We start from the raw sequence: 13,133 nt of genomic DNA on the forward strand, positions 1-13,133 counted from the left end.
GAAGGAGGACCGGCGGGGCAGGAAGGAGCACGGAAGGAGGACCGGCGGGGCAGGAAGGAGCACGGAAGGAGGACCGGCGGGGCAGGAAGGAGCACGGAAGGAGGACCGGCGGGGCGGGAAGGAGCACGGAAGGAGGACCGGCGGGGCAGGAAGGAGCACGGAAGGAGGACCGGCGGGGCAGGAAGGAGCACGGAAGGAGGACCGGCGGGGCAGGAAGGAGCACGGAAGGAGAATCGGCGTGCAGGATGGCGCACAAGGAGAACAGTAAGTAGGCTGGGTGACCTGTAGATAGAAAGAGAGGCAAATTGGCACAGAGAGATTTAAAGAGTAAACTGGCTGAGAAGTGAATGATGGGCAGAGAAGCGACAGAACAGTGACCACAGGCTGCACCCAGGGGTCATCACAGGTGAGGTGACAATCAGCAAAGATGTAGAGAGGGAATGCTGTGTAGGCTGGCACACATGTGGAGTGGTGGGCACGCTGGCACAGAGATGGAATGAGAGGTATGCTAATACATAGGGGGGCTGTTGGAGACAGACAGCATGGTGCGCAGTCAGAGGGCTGACAGCAACAGGCAACCTGGCACAAGGGGAGAGGCGGACAGCGACAAGCAACCTAGCATGCAGTCGGGGGCAGACAGCATCGGGCAGCTTGTCACAAGGGGGGCGGCCACAGGCAGTCTGGCACAAGGTGGGGGCGGACAGCGACGAGCAGCCTGGCTCAAGTGGGGGGGTGGACGGCGAAGGGCAGCCTGGCATGCAGTCGGGGGCAGACAGCGACGGGCAGCTTGTAACAAGAGGGGGTGGGGGACAGCGGACAGGCAGCCTGAAGGAGATAGGCAGCCTGACATGCAGTCGGGGGCTGACAGCGTCGGGCAGCTTGACACAAGGAAAGGTGGGACGGCGACAGGCAGCCTGGAACAAGGGGAGGGGGCAGACGGTGACGGGCAGCCTGGCACAAGGAAGGTGGGCGGACAGCGACGGGCAGCCTGGCACAAAGGAGGGGTGGACGAAGATAGGAAGCCTGGCACAAGGGGAGATGACGGCACCCCCCCTTTGTGCCAGGCTTCCCGTCGCCGTCCGCCCACCTTCCTTGTGCCATGCTGCCCATCGCCGTCCGCCCCCTCCCCATGTGCCAGGCTGCCTGTCACGACTGGCAGCCTGGCACATGAGGGTGGGGGCTAACGGCGACGGGCAGCCTGGCACAAGGGGGATGACGGCGACGGGCAGCCTGGCACAAGGGGGATGACGGCGACGGGCAGCCTGGCACATGGGCGTGAGGGATGACGGCGGCGAGCAGCCTGGCACAAGGGGGGGATGACGGAGACGGGCAGCCTGGCACAAGGGGGGGGATGACGGCGACGGGCAGCCTGGCACAAGGGGTCGGATGACGGGGACGGGCAGCCTGGCACAAGGGTGGGATGGCGGCGACGGGCAGCCTGGCACAAGGGTGAGATGACGGCGACGGGCAGCCTGGCACAAGGGTGAGATGACGGCGACGGGCAGCCTGGCACAAGGGGGGGGGATGACGGCGACGGGCAGCCTGGCACAAGGGGGGGATGACGGCGACGGGCAGCCTGGCACAAGGGGGGGATGACGGCGACGGGCAGCCTGGCACAAGGGGGGGATGACGGCGACGGGCAGCCTGGCACAAGGGGGGGATGACGGCGACGGGCAGCCTGGCACAAGGGGGGGATGACGGCGACGGGCAGCCTGGCACAAGGGGGGGATGACGGCGACGGGCAGCCTGGCACAAGGGGGGGATGACGGCGACGGGCAGCCTGGCACAAGGGGGGATGGCGGCGACGGGCAGCCTGGCACAAGGGGGGATGGCGGCGACGGGCTGCTTGGCACAAGGGGGGATGACGGCGACGGGCAGCCTGGCACAAGGGGGGATGACGGCGATGGGCAGCCTGGCACAAGGGGGGATGACGGCGGCGGGCAGCCTGGCACAAGGGGGGGGATGACGGCGACGGGCAGCCTGGCACAAGGGTGGGATGACGGCGACGGGCAGCCTGGCACAAGGGGGGAGGGATGACGGCGACGGGCTGCTTGGCACAAGGGGGGATGACGGCCACGGGCAGCCTGGCACAAGGGGGGAAACTAGTGGCTGGCACCTTGCACATGGGGTTGACAACACAGCAGCAGGAATACATAGGTGGCTGATAAGCAGGTGGCACTGTCCCAGGCTGCTGCCCCCTCTTCCTGGTCTGGGGGTCCTCACCTGCTGTAGCTGGGGCAGGGACACGACAGGGAAGGACGCTCCTCGGGCCTACAGTCCCCGCTGCCGCATCTCCATTCACTGCTTCCTCCTCATTGAAGCTCCCGGCTCTGACACACACTGCTGCAGCAGCGGCGGGGGCGGACACCACTCTCGTCCCCGCCTACTCCTCCGCCTGCCGGGGACAAGGGCTTCACACAGGAGCCCCAAGATGGCGTACGACTAATGACCATTTCCGGTCACCTTCAGCTATCGCCCCGCCCCCTCATCTGACGCCTTCACATTAGAGCACAAAGATGGCGCCAGCCTGTGACGTCCCCTGTCCATCGCCATACTGTGACTGGCGAACGTGGAATTAAGCGCTGGATGGCAAATTAAAAGGGTCACTGCTAATGAGCAATTATTCTAACTCGAAACAGTGAGGCCCATTAGTTGTATATCAGAGAATAGAAACATTATACATTATATTATATTTAGCCTTTTAAATGCCCTAACTGACTTTAGTTTATAATTTTTTTCCACACTAGAAAATATTTTTATAATGATAGTCTAATAGCAACGGTGATTGTGAATGGTGGATCCTGTGTAATCTACTGTATATAGAGGTGTTATCAGTCATTGTACAGGAGGAGGAGGTGAGCTGTGACATCACCTATTGTGAATGGTGGATCCTGTGTTATCTACTGTATATAGAGGTGTTATCAGTCATTGTACAGGAGGAGGAGGTGAGCTGTGACATCACCTATTGTGAATGGTGGATCCTGTGTTATCTACTGTATATAGAGGTATTATCAGTCATTGTACAGGAGGAGGTGAGCTGTGATATCATCTATTGTGAATGGTGGATCCTGTGTAATCTACTGTATATAGAGGTGTTATCAGTCATTGTACAGGAGGAGGAGGTGAGCTGTGATATCACCTATTGTGTATGATGGATCCTGTGTTATCTACTGTATATAGAGGTATTATCAGTCATTGTAAAGGAGGAGGTGAGCTGTGATATCATCTATTGTGAATGGTGGATCCTGTGTAATCTACTGTATATAGAGGTGTTATCAGTCATTGTACAGGAGGAGGAGGGGAGCTGTGACATGATATATTGTGAATGGTGGATCCTGTGTAATCTACTGTATATAGAGGTGTTATCATTCATTGTACAGGAGGAGGTGAGCTGTGACATCACCTATTGTGAATGGTGGATCCTGTGTTATCTACTGTATATAGAGGTGTTATCAGTCATTATACAGGAGGAGGAGGGGAGCTGTGACATCACCTATTGTGAATGGTGGATCCGGTGCTATCTACTGTATATAGAGGTGTTATCAGTCATTGTACAGGAGGAGGAGGTGAGCTGTGACATCACCTATTGTGAATGGTGGATCCTGTGTTATCTACTGTATATAGAGGTGTTATCAGTCATTGTACAGGAGGAGGAGGTGAGCTGTGACATCACCTATTGTGAATGGTGGATCCTGTGTAATCTACTGTATATAAAGGTGTTATCAGTCATTGTACAGGAGGAGGAGGTGAGCTGTGATATCACCTATTGTGAATGGTGGATCCTGTGTAATCTACTGTATATAAAGGTGTTATCAGTCATTGTACAGGAGGAGGAGGTGAGCTGTGACATCACCTATTGTGAATGGTGGATCCTGTGTTATCTACTGTATATAGAGGTGTTATCAGTCATTGTACAGGAGGAGGAGGTGAGCTGTGGCATCACCTATTGTGAATGGTGGATCCTGTGTTATCTACTGTATATAGAGGGGTTATCAGTCATTGTACAGGAGGAGGAGGTGAGCTGTGACATCACCTATTGTGAATGGTGGATCCTGTGTAATCTACTGTATATAGAGGTGTTATCAGTCATTGTACAGGAGGAGGAGGTGAGCTGTGACATCACCTATTGTGAATGGTGGATCTTGTGTTATCTACTGTATATAGAGGTGTTATCAGTCATTGTACAGGATGAGGAGGTGAGCTGTGATATCACCTATTGTGAATGGTGGATCCTGTGTTATCTACTGTATATAGAGGTGTTATCAGTCATTGTACAGGAGGAGGAGGGGAGCTGTGACATGATATATTGTGAATGGTGGATCCTGTGTAATCTACTGTATATAGAGGTGTTATCATTCATTGTACAGGAGGAGGTGAGCTGTGACATCACCTATTGTGAATGGTGGATCCTGTGTTATCTACTGTATATAGAGGTGTTATCAGTCATTATACAGGAGGAGGAGGGGAGCTGTGACATCACCTATTGTGAATGGTGGATCCTGTGTTATCTACTGTATATAGAGGTGTTATCAGTCATTGTACAGGAGGAGGAGGTGAGCTGTGACATTACCTATTGTGAATGGTGGATCCTGTGTAATCTACTGTATATAAAGGTGTTATCAGTCATTGTACAGGAGGAGGAGGTGAGCTGTGATATCACCTATTGTGAATGGTGGATCCTGTGTAATCTACTGTATATAAAGGTGTTATCAGTCATTGTACAGGAGGAGGAGGGGAGCTGTGACATGATATATTGTGAATGGTGGATCCTGTGTAATCTACTGTATATAGAGGTGTTATCATTCATTGTACAGGAGGAGGTGAGCTGTGACATCACCTATTGTGAATGGTGGATCCTGTGTTATCTACTGTATATAGAGGTGTTATCAGTCATTATACAGGAGGAGGAGGGGAGCTGTGACATCACCTATTGTGAATGGTGGATCCTGTGTTATCTACTGTATATAGAGGTGTTATCAGTCATTGTACAGGAGGAGGAGGTGAGCTGTGACATTACCTATTGTGAATGGTGGATCCTGTGTAATCTACTGTATATAAAGGTGTTATCAGTCATTGTACAGGAGGAGGAGGTGAGCTGTGATATCACCTATTGTGAATGGTGGATCCTGTGTAATCTACTGTATATAAAGGTGTTATCAGTCATTGTACAGGAGGAGGAGGTGAGCTGTGACATGATATATTGTGAATGGTGGATCCTGTGTAATCTACTGTATATAGAGGTGTTATCATTCATTGTACAGGAGGAGGAGGTGAGCTGTGACATCACCTATTGTGAATGGTGGATCCTGTGTTATCTACTGTATATAGAGGTGTTATCAGTCATTGTACAGGAGGAGGAGGGGAGCTGTGACATGATATATTGTGAATGGTGGATCCTGTGTAATCTACTGTATATAGAGGTGTTATCATTCATTGTACAGGAGGAGGTGAGCTGTGACATCACCTATTGTGAATGGTGGATCCTGTGTTATCTACTGTATATAGAGGTGTTATCAGTCATTATACAGGAGGAGGAGGGGAGCTGTGACATCACCTATTGTGAATGGTGGATCCGGTGCTATCTACTGTATATAGAGGTGTTATCAGTCATTGTACAGGAGGAGGAGGTGAGCTGTGACATCACCTATTGTGAATGGTGGATCCTGTGTTATCTACTGTATATAGAGGTGTTATCAGTCATTGTACAGGAGGAGGAGGTGAGCTGTGACATCACCTATTGTGAATGGTGGATCCTGTGTAATCTACTGTATATAAAGGTGTTATCAGTCATTGTACAGGAGGAGGAGGTGAGCTGTGATATCACCTATTGTGAATGGTGGATCCTGTGTAATCTACTGTATATAAAGGTGTTATCAGTCATTGTACAGGAGGAGGAGGTGAGCTGTTACATCCCCTATTGTGAATGGTGGATCCTGTGTAATCTACTGTATATAAAGGTGTTATCAGTCATTGTACAGGAGGAGGAGGTGAGCGGTGATATCACCTATTGTGAATGGTGGATCCTGTGTAATCTACTGTATATAAAGGTGTTATCAGTCATTGTACAGGAGGAGGAGGTGAGCTGTGACATCCCCTATTGTGAATGGTGGATCCTGTGTAATCTACTGTATATAAAGGTGTTATCAGTCATTGTACAGGAGGAGGAGGTGAGCTGTGACATCACCTATTGTGAATGGTGGATCCTGTGTTATCTACTGTATATAGAGGTGTTATCAGTCATTGTACAGGAGGAGGTGAGCTGTGACATCACCTATTGTGAATGGTGGATCCTGTGTTATCTACTGTATATAGAGGTGTTATCAGTCATTGTACAGGAGGAGGTGAGCTGTGATATCACCTATTGTGAATGGTGGATCCTGTGTTATCTACTGTATATAGAGGTGTTATCAGTCATTGTACAGGAGGAGGAGGTGAGCTGTGGCATCACCTATTGTGAATGGTGGATCCTGTGTTATCTACTGTATATAGAGGGGTTATCAGTCATTGTACAGGAGGAGGAGGTGAGCTGTGATATCACCTATTGTGAATGGTGGATCCTGTGTAATCTACTGTATATAGAGGGGTTATCAGTCATTGTACAGGAGGAGGAGGTGAGCTGTGATATCACCTATTGTGAATGGTGGATCCTGTGTAATCTACTGTATATAAAGGTGTTATCAGTCATTGTACAGGAGGAGGAGGTGAGCTGTGACATCCCCTATTGTGAATGGTGGATCCTGTGTAATCTACTGTATATAAAGGTGTTATCAGTCATTGTACAGGAGGAGGAGGTGAGCTGTGACATCACCTATTGTGAATGGTGGATCCTGTGTTATCTACTGTATATAGAGGGGTTATCAGTCATTGTACAGGAGGAGGAGGTGAGCTGTGATATCACCTATTGTGAATGGTGGATCCTGTGTAATCTACTGTATATAAAGGTGTTATCAGTCATTGTACAGGAGGAGGAGGTGAGCTGTGACATCCCCTATTGTGAATGGTGGATCCTGTGTAATCTACTGTATATAAAGGTGTTATCAGTCATTGTACAGGAGGAGGAGGTGAGCTGTGACATCACCTATTGTGAATGGTGGATCCTGTGTTATCTACTATATATAGAGGAGTTATCAGTCATTGTACAGGAGGAGGAGGTGAGCTGTGACATCACCTATTGTGAATGGTGGATCCTGTGTTATCTCCTGTATATAGAGGTGTTATCAGTCATTATAGAGGAGGAGGAGGTGAGCTGTGACATCACCTATTGTGAATCATGGATCCTGTGTTATCTACTGTATATAGATTTGTTATCAGTCATTATACAGGAGGAGGAGGAGAGCTGTGACATCACCTATTGTGAATGGTGGATCCTGTGTTATCTACTGTATACAGAGGTGTTATGAGTCATTGTACGGGAGGAGGAGGTGAGCTGTGACATCACCTATTGTGAATGGTGGATCCTGTGTTATCTAACATACATTTGTTATAAAAGCCTTTCAAAATCAATGTGTCATTTTCTGATGACACTTTCCTTTTAAAGGATAGTTCAGGCTTGCATTATGGTGGGGGAGAGGGTTACATTTTATATTAACCCCTTCATGCCGCGGCCCTTTTTCGTTTTTGTGTTTTCGTTTTTCGCTCCCCTCCTTCCCAGAGCCATAACTTTTTTATTTTTCCGTCAATATGGCCATGTGAGGGCTTATTTTTTGCAGGACGAGTTGTACTTTTGAACGACATCATTGGTTTTACCATGTCGTGTACTAGAAAACGGGAAAAGAATTCCAAGTGCGGTGAAATTGCAAAAAAAGTGCAATCCCACACTTGTTTTTTGTTTGGCTTTTTTGCTAGGTTCACTAAATGCTAAAACTAACCTGCCATTATGATTCTCTAGGTCATTACGAGTTCATAGACACCTAACATGTCTAGGTTATTTTTTATCCAAGTGGTGAAAAAAAATTCCAAACTTTGCTTAAAAAAAAAAAAAAAGTGCTGTTTTCCGATACTCGTAGCGTCTCCATTTTTCGTGATCTGGGGTCGGGTGAGGGCTTATTTTTTGCGTGCCGAGCTGATGTTTTTAATGATCCCATTTCGGCGCAGATACGTTCTTTTGATCGCCTGTTATTGCATTTTAACGCAATGTCACGGCGACCAAAAAAACGTAAATCTGGCGTTTCGGATTTTTTTCTCGCTACGCTGTTTAGCGATCAGGTTAATGCTTTTTTTTAATTGATAGATCGGGCGATTCTGAACGCGGCGATACCAAATATGTGTAGGGTTTTTTTTTTTTTTTTTATTTAGGATGGGGCGAAAGGGGGGTGATTTTATATTTTTTTCACATTTTTAAAAACTTTTTTTTTTCACTTTTGCCATGCTTCAATAGCCTCCATGGGAGGCTAGAAGCAGGCACAGCCTGATCGGCTCTGCTACATAACAGCGATCATCAGATCGCGGTTATGTAGCTGAAATGCAGGTGTGCTGTGAGCGCCGACCACAGGGGGGCGCTCACAGCTACCAGCGATCAGTAACCATAGAGGTCTCAAGGACCTCTATGGTTACCTTCCTGATGCATCGCCGACCCCCGATCATGTGACGGGGTCGGCGATGACGTCATTTCCGGCCGCACGGCCGGATGCGGTAGTTAAATGCCGCTGTCTGCGTTTGACAGCGGCATTTAACAGGTTAATAGCGGCGGGTGAATAGCGATTTCACCCGCCGCTATTGCGCGCAAATGTCAGCTGTACAAAACAGCTGACATGTCGCGACTTTGATGCGGGCTCACCGCCGGAGCCCTGCATCAAAGCAGGGGACCCGACATGCGCAGTACATGTACGGCACATGTTGCGAAAGGGTTAAAGGGAATCTGTCAGCAGGACCAACCCTCCTAAGCCATCAATATGGCCATGTACTGTAGTTTATAGGAAGCTGAATAAAATGATACATTGATATCTTTGATCCGATGTCTTATTCCAGAGAAATCCATGTTTTTGATAATATGTAAATGAGCTGTTAAGATCTATGGGCCTGACATAGATCTCCCTGAGAGTCTGCCTTCGGAGCTTATGGTAAATGTAAGGGGCATTACCAGTGTGAGATATGTAGATCAGGAGAGCAGACTGTCAGTCATTATATGTCTCACATCGGTAATGACGCCCTAGATTTACAATAAGCTCAGGAGGCGGAGTCTCGAGGAGATCTAAGTCCGGCCCATAGAGCTTAACAGCTCATTTACATATTAACAAAAATGTGGATTTCTCTGGAATAAGGGTACCATCACACAGTGAAATTTCCATCGCTACGACGGTACGATTCGTGACGTTCTAGCGATATCGTTACGATATCGCAGTGTCTGACACGCAGCAGCGATCAGGGATCCTGCTGAGAATCGTACGTCGTAGCAGATCGTTTGGAACTTTCTTTCGTCGCTTGATCACCCGCTGACATCGCTGGATCGTTGTGTGTGACAGCGATCCAGCGATGTGTTCGCTTGTAACCAGGGTAAACATCGGGTAACTAAGCGCAGGGCCGCGCTTAGTAACCCGATGTTTACCCTGGTTACAAGCGTAAACGTAAAAAAAACAAACAGTACATACTCACATTCCGGTTTCTGTCCTCCGGCGTCTCAGCTCCTCTGCACTGTGAGCGCCTGCCGGCCGGAAAGCGAGCACAGCGGTGACGTCACCGCTCAGCTTTCCGGCTATGGCGCTTACACAGTGGAGAGAAGCAGAACGCCGGGGACAGACACCGGAATGTAAGTATGTACTGTTTGGTTTTTTTACGTTAACGCTGGTAACAAGGGTAAACATCGGGTTACTAAGCGCGGCCCTGCGCTTAGTAACCCGATGTTTACCCTGGTTACCCGGGGACTTCGGCATCGCTCCAGCGCCGTGATTGCAAAGTGTGACCGCAGTCTACGACGCTGGAGCGATATTCATACGACGCTGCGACGTCACGGATCGTGCCGTCGCAGCGATGGAAATTTCACTGTGTGACGGTACCCTTAGACATCGGATCACAGACATCAAGGTATCATTGTATTCAGCTTCCCATGACCTACATGTCTATAAATGGCTTAGGAGGGGTGATCCTACTGATAGATTCTCTTTATAGGATTCATTTACAGGCTCAGTCTGATGTCTGTTAGTTTCGGTGTTTGTCTCGGGTCTCTATGTATTCAGGAGTCTAAATTCATTTTAGGGTCTGGATTTATTTTGGAGTTTGTGATTTGCAATTTGTAGAACTTATGTTCAAAGGAGAGGGAATGAGGAAGATGGAGGAACGAGAGGCAGACCTAAACAAAGTGCTGCAAGTTCTCATGAAACAACTGTAACAGTTCTCCATAGAACTGTATGAGAACCAACTGTCATCCCCTATCAGAGTAATGGGAAAATCTGTATTCAATGAAGACACATTTTCCCATTATTGAGATAGGAGATGACAATTGGTGCTTTTACAATTCTATGGAAAAAGGAGGAACTAGAAGCAGACACACACACACATTTTGCTGCAAGTTCTCTTGATACCACAGTTACAGTTCTCCATAGAACTTTATGAGCACCAACTGTCATCTCTTATCTCTGTAATGGGAAAATCTGTATTCACTCTGCAGGATCCCTGATGTTTGTGGAACTTAAAAAGGGAAACTATTGAACGTTCTCGTCCCATTTTGCTGCCAGATGAAATCTTGGGTAACACCAAATAATGTTATTCCTTGTCACCAGGACCTCAGCAGACATCTCCCCATATCTCAGCTTCCTGGACCATGTGGGAGTGTGAGATTAGGGGCTTTAAACATCCTCTAATATTCCAGAAATCTCATCTCAGAACAAAGTGATATTACAGTAAAACCTATAAAACAAGAAGTAGAGAACGACCAAAAAAAAAAACCCCTCCGTGCTGCAGCTTTCTATTCCCTTGCACTTCCCTGACCTGTGAAATGTCTATATACGGTCACCCGTAATAAAAGCAGAAGATGCGTCTCTTATTAAAGTTCTGGGGAAGCGGCCGTCACGGCTCCCTGCTCCCCTCTAATTTATATCACAGAAGCAGACTCCATGGAAGATGGATATCGTAATAATCCAACAACATCCAGACCAGCAACAAAATAAAAAAAAAACATAATAAACAGATAAAAGTTTTATAATACATTGACTAAAAGGGGATATCCATCAGATCTACGTCTGTTAAGGCAATTCCTCATTTGCGTTTTCTTTGGGGGGGGGTTCTAATCACTTTTCCTTTTTTCGTCTTGTGGTGTTCACTGACTTTTTTGTGCCAAATTGTTGAAAAATAAAAAATGATCATTATTTTCACCTTTAACTTTTTACAGATATAAAATACGATGAATAAACTAATACGTTCAGACTGGTATAGAGGGAAGATGACTCTGCCTTCGGGGTCTTACAGTCTACAGGATAATGGGGAAGGAGACAGTGGGTTGCGGCAGCTCCGGGGATGGTGAGGTGGCAGCTCATGTGTTGGGTGAGGTGGCAGCTCCCGTGGTGGTGAGGTGGCAGCTCCCGTGGTGGGTGAGGTGGCAGCTCCCATGGTTGTGGGTGAGGAGGCAGCTCCGGTGGTGGGTGAGGTGGCAGCTCCGGTGGTGGGTGAGGAGGCAGCTCCGGTGGTGGGTGAGGAGGCAGCTTCGCTGGTGGGTGAGGTGGCAGCTCCGGTGGTGGGTCAGGTGGCAGCTCCCGTGGTCGGTCAAATGGCAGCTCCAGTGCTGGGTTAGGTGGCCACTCCGGTGGTGGGTGAGGTGGCAGTTGCAATGGTGGGTGAGGAGGCAGCTCTGGTGGTGGGTGAGGTGGCAGTTCCCATGGTGGTGAGGTGGCAGCTCCCATGGTGGGTGAGGTGGCAGTTACAGCAGTGGGTGGAGGCAGCTCCGGTGGTGGGTGAGGTGGCAACTCCTGTGGTGGTGAGGTGGCAGTTCCAGTGGTAGGTGAGGTGGCAGCGTGGTCTTTACATGCGGTAGCTTTCTTGAAGAGATGGGTTTTCAAGTTCCATCTGAAGGTTCCAATTGTGTTGGATAATCAGACGTGTTGGGGCACAGAATTCTTGAGAATTCTTGAGAATGGGGGACACTCGGGAGAAGTCTTGGAGTTGATTGGGTGAGGAGTGTATGAGTATGGTAGAGACGAGGAGGTCTTAGGAGGACCAGAAATTATGTGTCGGGTGATATCAGGAGATTAGTTCAGAGATATACGGAGGAGACAGATTATGGACGGTTTTGTAGGTATTAGTAGTTTGATCTTTATACGTTGAGGAATTGGGAGCCCATGAAGGAATTTGCAGAGGGGTGGTAGACTAGTCGGACAGCATAGTGAAGGAGAGGTGCAGGAATTTTAGCAGGGAGGCAACAGGGGATGATATTGCAGTAGTCGAGGTGGGAGATGACGAGGACATGCGCTAACATTCTAGTAGATTCATGGTTGAGGAAAGGCCAGATTCTGGAAATATTTTTCATTTGCAGGCAGCAGGAGGCAGTGAGAGTTTGGATTTGAAGGATCGGGCAGAGTAGAGGCAGCAGAACTTTAGAGAGCAAGAGGAGAAAATGGAGGATATTTCTGGTAGACATCCTTGGATTCTGTACTGCAGAGAGCTAGATCTGTGTATTAGCAGTGTATAGGTGGTACTGAAAGCCATGGGATAAGTTGTCCAAGGCCAAAGATATAGATAAAAAATAGTAGGCGTCCCAAGGCAGAGACTTGATGGACACCAACAGAGAGCGGGTGGGATGAGGAGGTAGTGTGGGAGTGGGAGACGCTAAATGTGCGGTTGGAAAGGTATGAGGAGATCCAGGATAGGGCGAGGTCTTTGACACCAAAGGAAGAAAGGATCTGTAGTAGGAGGCAGTGGTCAACTGTGTGGAAAGTAGAGGACAGATCTAGAAGGAGGAGTACAGAGTATTGTCCGTTAGCTTTGACAGTAAGTTGTTAGTAATTTTGGTCAGGGCAGTTTCGGTGGAATGGTGGGGAAGGAAGCCAGATTGTAGAGTTGAATGAGAGGTGGAAGTTCAGCATAGACATGCTGTTCGAGAAGCTTAGAGGCGAATGACAACAGAAATAAGGGGTGATTGCTGGACGCAGAGGTCGAGGGATGGTTCCTTCAGGATTGGTGTGATTGTGGCATGTTTGAAAGCAGAA

At 48.6% G+C, this 13,133-nt stretch overlaps 1 protein-coding gene across 13 annotated transcripts in view; it reads right to left on the minus strand.

The window, feature by feature from the left end:
* CYRIB (CYFIP related Rac1 interactor B) overlaps positions 1–13,133 on the minus strand; it is a 179,483-nt gene that overhangs the window by 92,978 nt on the left and 73,372 nt on the right. The window contains exon 1 of one of the 13 annotated variants that reach the window (XM_077271224.1): positions 2,224–2,544. The exons of 9 other annotated variants lie outside the window; for them this stretch is intronic. The gene's annotated coding sequence lies outside the window, so the exon portion shown is untranslated. Of the gene's footprint in view, positions 1–2,223; positions 2,545–13,133 lie in introns of those variants that run through there. 3 more of the 13 variants (XM_077271221.1, XM_077271222.1, XM_077271235.1) reach the window with 3 other exon arrangements.

Source organism: Ranitomeya variabilis, chromosome 6 (genome assembly GCF_051348905.1).
Source record: "Ranitomeya variabilis isolate aRanVar5 chromosome 6, aRanVar5.hap1, whole genome shotgun sequence".
In the NCBI taxonomy this organism is placed as follows: domain Eukaryota; kingdom Metazoa; phylum Chordata; class Amphibia; order Anura; family Dendrobatidae; genus Ranitomeya; species Ranitomeya variabilis.